Here is a 10000-nt window from a genome sequence, read left to right on the forward strand (position 1 = left end):
CCGTGATCCGCCTGCGCAGGGGGTGAGAAAAGAAGCGAAAACGTGGGCAGCCAAAGCGGAGAGAACCCACCGGCAGCCACGCTCGCTTCTTTCTCGGGCGCAGGGGACCACGTTCCTGGCCAGGCCAGGAGCGGAGCCGAAACGAACCGAAACGAACCGAAGCGGGGGAGGAGAAGCTTGTGCACGGAGAACGGGCACTCAACCGCAGCGAACCCACCGACCGGATCTCACCGAGACAGCGACCGGGAACCGTCTGCTTTTAGGAAGACGGAGGCCAGGGGGCACCCCCCCACCTACGAACCTCCAACCGCGGTCCCGCCTGAGAAGGCAGGTCCGACAGATAGGAATAGCGACCCTCAGACAGGCGTAGCCCCGGGATGGACCCGGGGCCGCAATGTGCGTTCGAAATGTCGATGATCAATGTGTCCTGCAATTCACATTAGTTCTCGCAGCTGGCTGCGTTCTTCATCGACGCACGAGCCAAGTGATCCACCGCTAAGAGTTGTACTCTTTTATTTCAGGCTCAGTTTAGGTCTTTCACCACGACTACAAAGACAGGTTTAAAAGGTTTCACCAACCGGTCAGGCGCCCCCGTCTGCGAGTGTTGAAACGGGCGCGGGGTTGCGCTTTGCCCACACGCCCCACGTGGCAGACGAGTCAGTCTTTGAACCGCGGCCCTCCGCGCCCGCCCCGTCCGACCCCTCGAAAGGGGTGGAACTCACGTAGCGTGGGCCAAGCCCTAGGTACCTGCCGGGGGTCCCCCTGAGACTCCTTTCTGAGAGAGAGAAGCAGGGGAACCGGCTGCGCCACCCACCACCACCACGCCCCAGGACGCCGGTGGGCGGACGAACACAGGAAGGGCCATGGCCTGCCCCACGAGGAGCAGCGCTCGCAACCCCCCCCGGAAAGTCCGCTCGTCAGCGAGCAAGGGGACGGGGATGAATGACAAGGACAACAAAATAGGAAAACCCCTCGCGGTGGACGGAGGCAGCGGCCGTGCGAGCGAGAGGGAGGGCGCGGGACGGACCCGTACGACCCGCTCGACTCGCAGGCGCTTCTCCTGCCGGCAAGGTGAGGGGAAACCGGCCTTCGCCCGACGAGCGGGGACGCCGAGTTTTTTGAACGACGCGTCTCTCGCGCTGGAACCCAGAGAATACCGGGGCCTGCGGGGGGGGGGTGCTGAAGGACGACGCGGAGGAAGAGGCGGAGGACGAGGAAGGGGTGGGAGGGACTAGGCTCCTCCTTTATGCCTTCTGTCCAGCCTGACCTGCAAGCGACCACGTGTAACAGCAACCCCGAAGACCCTTTCGACCCTGGGCCCCGACGCGGGGGGACGGCGAAGTCGAGGGGGTCGGGAGAGGAGGCACGCCGGACAGCGTTACCCGTTAATGATCCTTTCGCAGGTTCACCTACGAAAACCTTGTTACGACTTTTACTTCCTCTAGATAGTCAAGTTTGATCGACTTCTCGGCGCTCCGCCAAGGCCCGCGAGGAGCCCCGGCGGGGCCGATCCGAGGACCTCACTAAACCATCCGATCGGTAGTAGCGACGGGCGGTGTGTACAAAGGGCAGGGACTTAATCAACGCGAGCTTATGACCCGCGCTTACTGGGAATTCCTCGTTCATGGGGAATAATTGCAATCCCCAGTCCCCATCACGAATGGGGTTCAGCGGATTACCCGCACCTCTCGGTGTAGGGTAGGCACACGCTGATCCAACCATTGTGGCGCGCGTGCAGCCCCGGACATCTAAGGGCATCACAGACCTGTTATTGCTCCATCTCGCGTGGCTGAACGCCACTTGTCCCTCTAAGAAGTTTGACGCCGACCGCGGAGGGCCGCGTAACTATTTAGCATGCCGGAGTCTCGTTCGTTATCGGAATTAACCAGACAAATCGCTCCACCAACTAAGAACGGCCATGCACCACCACCCACAGAATCGAGAAAGAGCTATCAATCTGTCAATCCTTTCCGTGTCCGGGCCGGGTGAGGTTTCCCGTGTTGAGTCAAATTAAGCCGCAGGCTCCACTCCTGGTGGTGCCCTTCCGTCAATTCCTTTAAGTTTCAGCTTTGCAACCATACTCCCCCCGGAACCCACAGACTCGTGGTTTCCCTCACGCTGCCCGGCGGGTCATGGGAATAACGCCGCCGGATCGCGGGTCGGCATAGTTTACGGTCGGAACTACGACGGTATCTGATCGTCTTCGAACCTCCGACTTTCGTTCTTGATTAATGAAAACATTCTTGGCAAATGCTTTCGCTTTCGTCCGTCTTGCGCCGGTCCAAGAATTTCACCTCTAGCGGCGCAATACGAATGCCCCCGGCCGTCCCTCTTAATCATGGCCCTGGTTCAGGAAACCCACAAAATAGAACCGGAGTCCTATTCCATTATTCCTAGCTCAGGTATTCAGGCGAGAAGCGGGCCCGCTTTGAACACTCTAATTTTTTCAAAGTAAACGCTCCGAGCCCCGTCCGGACACCCAGCCAAGGGCATCCGGGGGGCACCGGGAGACAGGGTCTGAGACAGGCGGTGGCACGCCTCGCGGCGGACCGCCAGCCCACTCCCGACATCCAACTACGAGCTTTTTAACTGCAGCAACTTTAATATACGCTATTGGAGCTGGAATTACCGCGGCTGCTGGCACCAGACTTGCCCTCCAATGGGTCCTCACCCATGGGTTTAGGATACGCTCATTCCGATTACAGGGCCTCGAAAGAGACCTGTATCGTTATTTTTCGTCACTACCTCCCCGTGTCGGGAATGGGTAATTTGCGCGCCTGCTGCCTTCCTTGGATGTGGTAGCCGTTTCTCAGGCTCCCTCTCCGGAATCGAACCCTGATTCCCCGTTACCCGTGGTCACCATGGTAGCCGACTATGGTACCATCGAAAGTTGATAGGGCAGACATTCGAATGAGACGTCGCCGCCGCGGAGGGCGCGCGATCGGCCCGAGGTTATCTAGAGTCACCAAAGCGGCCGGGGGGCCCGAGCCCCCCGGATGGGTTTTGGGTCTGATAAATGCACGCATCCCCCGAAGGGTCAGCGCTCGTTTGCATGTATTAGCTCTAGAATTACCACAGTTATCCGAGTAACGTGTGGAGCGATCAAAGGAACCATAACTGATTTAATGAGCCATTCGCAGTTTCACTGTACCGGCCGTGTGCACTTAGACCTGCATGGCTTAATCTTTGAGACAAGCATATGTTACTGGCAGGATCAACCAGGTAGTTTGCACCGTGGTCTGGGATGAACCACGAGTGACATCCGCCTCCCCTTCCGGGGGCTAGGAAGCAGCGGGTTGTAAGTGCGTGCGCCGTCAGGTCCAGACGCCATACAGGGCTACCCAGGACAGCTTCCGCGGCCAGTGTAAACGTGCTCGCGCACCGCCCTCTGGCCTTCGGACGCCGACCTCTCACCTTGATGCAAAGCTGTCCCATCCGGTCATGCCCGCACCGTACCCCGTCCACCTCCTCCGGAGGTGCGGACGGCCGACTCCAGGTGCTTTCGGCGTTCCCTCTCTTCACGCCGTTTTGATTTTCGTGGGCCGCTGGTGGGGGGACAAGGGAAAGACCTCGTCGAATTCCCTCCCCCCTAGCCTCGCTCAACCTACGTTTCGTGATGTAACCAAGAAGAGTGATTCGTGGGCCCAGGTAGGTTTGAAGAGGAGGCCAACAAAGCAGGGCACTCCCTTCCTCCCAAACCACAGACACCAGTATAGGACAACTGAGTAGACAGACTGGCCGTCTGAGTCTCCCCCAGAGAGTTCTGGGATGGGTTACAAATAACCCCCACCCCCCATCAGAGGCTTGACCCGCTAGAACCAGGGAGGATCTGTCAAAACCGCTCTCCACATCAGAAGTTCTGGATCAGCCGGGGCTGGTCGGCAGACGTCCACCTAAGGCCGTGGCCTAACCCCGTGTGGGGGGATAGCGCTCGCACCCGTACACGTGGACACCCGCTCGTCAAATGGCTGGCTCCTCACTTACCGTAGGGGGAATGGTTTGCCTACCCCTGGCGGGTCTGGTACTCCACTCTACCAAACAAGGAAGCAACACACCAATAGACCCCTGCAACACCGGGCAGCTTTGGGCAGTGTCACTACACTCCTCCTTGTTCTTCACGTTCCTTCCGTGGTGATTTTTTTTTTTTTTTCGTGGCCATTGCCGTGCATGGCTTCCCCATCGCTTTGCATGCTCTCCATTGCCTCGTGCTGCTTCACCATTGGTCTCACCTGGAGACCGAAGCCGCTCTCCCAGTAACCCGATGGTACCTGGCCAGAAAACCCCGTGCCCGATTTCATCTAGGACAAGGGCCAAACCACAGACCGTGCCCGTCCAGGGTCAACCCCTGGTCGGACAGGCCTGGTGGGTCGATACCATGGATGTGGCAGGCCGACGAGAATCCACTGGTACATTTACAAACACGCCCACCCTGGTGGCATGGCTGTACGACCCATCGTCGAAGCACGCTGCGGCGGACTGAGCCATTGGATCCAGTTGCCTGGGCGTACACTCAGCCCAACAGACGCACTCGGGTCGGGGAGAGCAAAGCAGACTGTGTGCCTGGATGTGCCCACTTCCATAGGGGAATCGGCATGATGGTTCACTTAACCCGAGGAGGGCTCCCCTCGCGGGATAAGCACCCCCCTCGGGGGATGGGGGGGGGGGGGGGCATCCAGAGCACACCACTTTCCGGTAGGGGACAGGCGTTTGATCATGTGTCCGAGGGAGAGCTCCCCTTGCCGGCCGAACACCCCTCGGACTCCCCTTGGGCTTCCAGAGAACGCCACTGGATGAATTTAGTGCTTGGACCCCATTGATTCTCTTTGCTCTCCCATATACCCGACGGGACCTATTTGCAAAACCCCGTGCCAACCAGACCTCCAGGAAGGGGGCTGGCGGCTAACCATGCCCAGCAGGGTGCACCCTGGTCGGACACTTTGGGAGGGTCGAGAGCCTGGAAGTGCCACCCGGGGGAGTAATTCTGATTTCCGTTTTAATGCACTCAGGGACAGCCCGAGGACCTCTGTAGTGCACCTGAGGCGGACTGAGCCGTCGGGTCCAGGGGTCTGGAGTTCGGAACCTCCAGGGTTCACCTGGCTGTTCTCTTAGCCCGGCAGGGTGCACCCTGGTCGGACACTTTGGGAGGGTCGAGAGCCTGGATGTGCCACCCCGACGAGTAATGAGTTTTCCCTTCGTATCTCTTCCGGACCAGGTCCGATTCGCACGAAACTCGCTGGGCATGGCCAGGAGCGCCCCCTGCTGCCCACGCCACCGTCCCCGCGCTTCTACTCCCGAGGGCCGAGGAGACAGCGAAGCGTGGGTCGGGTCGCCTGCTTCCAGGGTCTCCCTGGTACTCTCCAGTCTCCCGAGTCCATCGGGTCCGACCTCGTATTTTTAGCCCAGACGGGGAATGAGAAAGGGGCCCCCGACCGCCCGAGGGCGGGCGCTCGCTTCTCAGCCTAGGAACGTCCGATTCCCACGAAACTTTTACGCCAGACGTTCCTGGCAGCGAGCGCGTTCAAAGGTGACCCGCGCTGCTTCTCTCCTCCCAAGGGCCGAAGAGATATTCGTCTTCAAACCCGACCGGCCCTGTGTTTGCCGCCCCGGCGGTTTTAAAAAATCATAGCGTAAAAACGGTGGGTGCGCTTCGCCTGCCGCTTGGACAGCGTTAAACGGCAGCCCCGGCTCTTTCCAAAGGGCCCTCAACCGACTTTCTGCTCCCAAGGAGCCCAGAGATATGAAACCGAAAAATCAAAACCCCGTGCCAACCAGACCTCCAGGAAGGGGGCTGGCGGCTAACCATGCCCGGCAGGGTGCACCCTGGTCGGACGCTTTGGGAGGGTCGAGAGCCTGGATGTGCCACCCCGACGAGTAATGAGTTTTCCCTTCGTATCTCTTCCGGACCAGGTCCGATTCGCACGAAACTCGCTGGGCATGGCCAGGAGCGCCCCCTGCTGCCCACGCCACCGTCCCCGCGCTTCTACTCCCGAGGGCCGAGGAGACAGCGAAGCGTGGGTCGGGTCGCCTGCTTCCAGGGTCTCCCTGGTACTCTCCAGTCTCCCGAGTCCATCGGGTCCGACCTCGTATTTTTAGCCCAGACGGGGAATGAGAAAGGGGCCCCCGACCGCCCGAGGGCGGGCGCTCGCTTCTCAGCCTAGGAACGTCCGATTCCCACGAAACTTTTACGCCAGACGTTCCTGGCAGCGAGCGCGTTCAAAGGTGACCCGCGCTGCTTCTCTCCTCCCAAGGGCCGAAGAGATATTCGTCTTCAAACCCGACCGGCCCTGTGTTTGCCGCCCCGGCGGTTTTAAAAAATCATAGCGTAAAAACGGTGGGTGCGCTTCGCCTGCCGCTTGGACAGCGTTAAACGGCAGCCCCGGCTCTTTCCAAAGGGCCCTCAACCGACTTTCTGCTCCCAAGGAGCCCAGAGATATGAAACCGATAAATCAAAACCCCGTGCCAACCAGACCTCCAGGAAGGGGGCTGGCGGCTAACCATGCCCGGCAGGGTGCACCCTGGTCGGACGCTTTGGGAGGGTCGAGAGCCTGGATGTGCCACCCCGACGAGTAATGAGTTTTCCCTTCGTATCTCTTCCGGACCAGGTCCGATTCGCACGAAACTCGCTGGGCATGGCCAGGAGCGCCCCCTGCTGCCCAGGCCTGGCTCTGGGCCTGGGCACACTTCATTCACTTTGTACCTTTAAATCATACTACTACTACTACTACTACCACCAGAATTCCAGGGCCAAGAGGTCACACAGTCATACACAGCAAAGTAGCTCTGGGCCTGGGCACACTTCAAGAAGTTTGTCCCTTTATATAAGCCTAGAAATAGACTTCCAGGCCCAAGAGTTCAAACACATTCATGCCCAGCAAAGTAGCTCTGGGCCTGGGCACACTTCAATCACTTTGTGCCTTTAAATCATACTACTACTACCAGACTTCCAGGCCCAAGAGGTCAAACACAGTCATGCCCAGCAAAGTAGCTCTGGGCCTGGGCACACTTCATTCACTTTGTGCCTTTAAATCATACTACTACTACCACCAGAATTCCAGGGCCAAGAGGTCACACAGTCATACACAGCAAAGTAGCTCTGGGCCTGGGCACACTTCAAGAAGTTTGACCCTTTATATAAGCCTAGAAATAGACTTCCAGAGCCAAGAGGTCAAACACAGTCATGCACAGCAAAGTAGCTCTGGGCCTGGGCACACTTCAAGCACTTTGTGCCTTTAAATCATACTACTACTACTACTACTACTACTACTACTACTACCAGACTTCCAGGCCCAAGAGTTCAAACACATTCATGCCCAGCAAAGTAGCTCTGGGCCTGGGCACACTTCATTCACTTTGTGCCTTTAAATCATACTACTACTACCACCAGACTTCCAGGGCCAAGAGGTCAACCACAGTCATGCACAGCAAAGTAGCTCTGGGCCTGGGCACACTTCAAGATGTTTGACCCTTTATATAAGCCTAGAAATAGACTTCCAGGCCCAAGAGTTCAAACACATTCATGCCCAGCAAAGTAGCTCTGGGCCTGGGCACACTTCAATCACTTTGTGCCTTTAAATCATACTACTACTACCACCAGACTTCCAGGCCCAAGAGGTCAAACACAGTCATGCCCAGCAAAGTAGCTCTGGGCCTGGGCACACTTCAATCACTTTGTGCCTTTAAATCATACTACTACTACCACCAGACTTCCAGGCCCTGGAGGTCACACCTTCATGCCTAGCAAGGTTGCTTTACACCTGCGCACACTTCAGACCGTTTCACTCTTTTAATCCTTCAAAGTACCACATTTCCAGACCCAAGAGGTCACAGAATCATGCCCAGCAAAGTAGCTCTGGGCCTGGGCACACTTCAATCACTTTGTGCCTTTAAATCATACTACTACTACCAGACTTCCAGGCCCCAGAGGTCAAACACAGTCATGCCCAGCAAAGTAGCTCTGGGCCTGGGCACACTTCAAGAAGTTTGACCCTTTATATAAGCCTAGAAATAGACTTCCAGAGCCAAGAGGTCAAACACAGTCATGCACAGCAAAGTAGCTCTGGGCCTGGGCACACTTCATTCACTTTGTACCTTTAAATCATACTACTACTACCAGACTTCCAGGCCCAAGAGTTCAAACACATTCATGCCCAGCAAAGTAGCTCTGGGCCTGGGCACACTTCAATCACTTTGTGTCTTTAAATCATACTACTACTACCAGACTTCCAGGCCCCAGAGGTCAAACACAGTCATGCCCAGCAAAGTAGCTCTGGGCCTGGGCACACTTCAAGAAGTTTGACCCTTTATATAAGCCTAGAAATAGACTTTCAGGCCCAAGAGGTCAAACACAGTCATGCCCAGCAAAGTAGCTGTGGGCCTGGGCACACTTCATTCACTTTGTACCTTTAAATCATACTACTACTACTACTACTACTACTACTACTACTACTACTACTACTACCAGACTTCCAGGCCCAAGAGGTCAAACACAGTCATGCCCAGCAAAGTAGCTCTGGGCCTGGGCACACTTCAAGAAGTTTGACCCTTTATATAAGCCTAGAAATAGACTTCCAGGCCCAAGAGTTCAAACACATTCATGCCCAGCAAAGTAGCTCTGGGCCTGGGCACACTTCAATCACTTTGTGCCTTTAAATCATACTACTACTACCAGACTTCCAGGCCCCAGAGGTCAAACACAGTCATGCCCAGCAAAGTAGCTCTGGGCCTGGGCACACTTCAAGAAGTTTGACCCTTTATATAAGCCTAGAAATAGACTTCCAGAGCCAAGAGGTCAAACACAGTCATGCCCAGCAAAGTAGCTCTGGGCCTGGGCACACTTCAATCACTTTGTGCCTTTAAATCATACTACTACTACCACCAGACTTCCAGGCCCAAGAGGTCAAACACAGTCATGCCCAGCAAAGTAGCTCTGGGCCTGGGCACACTTCAATCACTTTGTGCCTTTAAATCATACTACTACTACCACCAGACTTCCAGGCCCTGGAGGTCACACCTTCATGCCTAGCAAGGTTGCTTTACACCTGCGCACACTTCAGACCGTTTCACTCTTTTAATCCTTCAAAGTACCACATTTCCAGACCCAAGAGGTCACAGAATCATGCCCAGCAAAGTAGCTCTGGGCCTGGGCACACTTCAATCACTTTGTGCCTTTAAATCATACTACTACTACCAGACTTCCAGGCCCCAGAGGTCAAACACAGTCATGCCCAGCAAAGTAGCTCTGGGCCTGGGCACACTTCAAGAAGTTTGACCCTTTATATAAGCCTAGAAATAGACTTCCAGAGCCAAGAGGTCAAACACAGTCATGCACAGCAAAGTAGCTCTGGGCCTGGGCACACTTCATTCACTTTGTACCTTTAAATCATACTACTACTACCAGACTTCCAGGCCCAAGAGTTCAAACACATTCATGCCCAGCAAAGTAGCTCTGGGCCTGGGCACACTTCAATCACTTTGTGTCTTTAAATCATACTACTACTACCAGACTTCCAGGCCCCAGAGGTCAAACACAGTCATGCCCAGCAAAGTAGCTCTGGGCCTGGGCACACTTCAAGAAGTTTGACCCTTTATATAAGCCTAGAAATAGACTTTCAGGCCCAAGAGGTCAAACACAGTCATGCCCAGCAAAGTAGCTGTGGGCCTGGGCACACTTCATTCACTTTGTACCTTTAAATCATACTACTACTACTACTACTACTACTACTACTACTACTACTACTACTACCAGACTTCCAGGCCCAAGAGGTCAAACACAGTCATGCCCAGCAAAGTAGCTCTGGGCCTGGGCACACTTCAAGAAGTTTGACCCTTTATATAAGCCTAGAAATAGACTTCCAGGCCCAAGAGTTCAAACACATTCATGCCCAGCAAAGTAGCTCTGGGCCTGGGCACACTTCAATCACTTTGTGCCTTTAAATCATACTACTACTACCAGACTTCCAGGCCCCAGAGGTCAAACACAGTCATGCCCAGCAAAGTAGCT

At 55.7% G+C, this 10000-nt stretch overlaps 2 non-coding genes across 2 annotated transcripts; both read right to left on the reverse strand.

Moving 5' to 3' along the window:
- Positions 1–350: 350 nt before the first annotated feature.
- LOC145656626 (5.8S ribosomal RNA) lies at positions 351–504 on the reverse strand. The gene has a single exon (XR_014122229.1). It is a non-coding gene; the product is annotated as a 5.8S ribosomal RNA (ribosomal RNA).
- Positions 505–1386: 882 nt separating this feature from the next.
- On the reverse strand, positions 1387–3225 carry LOC145656646 (18S ribosomal RNA). Its single transcript, XR_014122249.1, has one exon. It is a non-coding gene; the product is annotated as an 18S ribosomal RNA (ribosomal RNA).
- Between the last annotated feature and the right edge of the window lie 6775 nt (positions 3226–10000).

The sequence above is a fragment of the Electrophorus electricus genome, unplaced genomic scaffold, assembly GCF_041902795.1.
Source record: "Electrophorus electricus isolate QZ-2024a unplaced genomic scaffold, ASM4190279v1 Scaffold84, whole genome shotgun sequence".
Classification (NCBI taxonomy): domain Eukaryota; kingdom Metazoa; phylum Chordata; class Actinopteri; order Gymnotiformes; family Gymnotidae; genus Electrophorus; species Electrophorus electricus.